This window comes from Chiloscyllium punctatum, unplaced genomic scaffold, assembly GCF_047496795.1.
Source record: "Chiloscyllium punctatum isolate Juve2018m unplaced genomic scaffold, sChiPun1.3 scaffold_582, whole genome shotgun sequence".
NCBI lineage: Eukaryota > Metazoa > Chordata > Chondrichthyes > Orectolobiformes > Hemiscylliidae > Chiloscyllium > Chiloscyllium punctatum.
Genome location: NW_027310316.1, coordinates 95016 through 96533, shown reverse-complemented (window position 1 = coordinate 96533; position 1518 = coordinate 95016). Strand labels below are relative to the sequence as shown.

Sequence of the window (1518 nt, the reverse complement as noted above, 5' to 3'; positions counted from 1 at the left end):
GAGGCTCAACACTTCGTGGCAGCTCCGTGTCCCAGAGACCAGGAGGGTTGGCACACACACACAGTGTGAACCACCGACAGCCATTCTGGGACCGGTGACAGCCGTGCTGGCCCCACTGCCACGACACAGACGGACGCCAGGCCGCGCTCCCCGGCGGGGGGATGGCGTCGAGCCTGACGAACGGAATGTGCAGGGTGGGGGGGAAAGGCCAAGCGCTCCGACGCCGGAGGGCTCCGGAGTCTGAACTTAGGGGGACAAAGAGGACGGGTCCTCTGCGACACCCCAGCCGCGCTCTCGCCAGCCAAGGCGAGTGCGATTGATTGCCAAACGACCCTCAGACAGGCGTGGCCCCGGGAAGAACCCGGGGCCGCAAAGTGCGTTCAAAGTGTCGATGATCAATGTGTCCTGCAATTCACATTAATTCTCGCAGCTAGCTGCGTTCGTCATCGACGCACGAGCCGAGTGATCCACCGTCAAGAGTTGTCTGAGTTTGTTTTAGGTCTCTCCCTCGCCAGAGGAAAGCGACCCGGACCGCACATACGCTCCCCACCTTGAGCTACAGCCACCTGCACGCCGGCGTGCGGGCGGAGCAGGGTGGCGTGAAGCGATGGGGAGCACCATCCTGGTGCGGCCCGCAGAAACATACGTCTATTGGGGGGAGGAGGACAGGGCGCCCAAGAGGCGATGCGTGCCCCAACGCACCGCAGCGACGGAGGCAGGATCACCGCCACCATGTCGCCCGCCTAGTATCACGAGGCGTGCAGCAGCTTTGCCCTAGGAAAAGCAGAGGCGGGAACGGGCACCGGCCATCGGTTCGGCAGCGTCACTGACGCGTGCACGTGGCGGCGTGTCGGCGAGCGGACTTCCTGCGAGGAGGCGGGGGCGGCACTCGCCCGAGCAGACGCCCGCCCGGCCCAGCCACCGCCGAGGTGGACTGGGAGTCGCGGCAACGGCTCGTCATACTCGTTCCCACACTCACAGCGCAGCTTGCCCGCAAGCCACCGACCACCGATCGACGCCAGGCGCCCCGACCGAGAGCGGGATCGCTCGTTCGCCCTGCTGGCAGTTCGCTGGGGATCACTACTGCACGGAGCTCGGAGACCGACGGGCGGCAACTCGAGAGTCTTTAAACCACCACCCCCATCCCGCAAGTGCAAAGAGGCTGTATACGCACAGACGGGTGAGGGGAATAGGTACCCCGTCGGGTTTGAAGGGAGCGTGACTAGATAGCAACGATGTAAACCCAGCCGATTTGGGAGCGAAAGACCGGCGCCTGCATCACCGGCTTCGTTTCCCGTGGCTGGAGAGTACACCGAAACCCTCCGTCTGTCGCGAGCTCCCGACGACGCGGTGCCGCCAAGCAGCAGGGCCGGACCTGGTGTGGCTCCCCTCGTCGATCACAGACCGGTCGGCACTACTGACGAGACGGTGGAACGGGCTTCGCCCCTTGTGACGAAGGGTGATGCGAACCCGCCCGCCCGCGTGCGTTCGGGGTGGACTCGGCAAACGGAGATTTGA

General features: G+C 65.0%; 1 non-coding gene across 1 annotated transcript; it reads right to left on the bottom strand.

Annotated features, from left to right (window-relative positions):
- Positions 1–328: 328 nt before the first annotated feature.
- On the bottom strand, positions 329–482 carry LOC140473341 (5.8S ribosomal RNA). Its single transcript, XR_011958282.1, has one exon. It is a non-coding gene; the product is annotated as a 5.8S ribosomal RNA (ribosomal RNA).
- Positions 483–1518: the final 1036 nt, after the last annotated feature.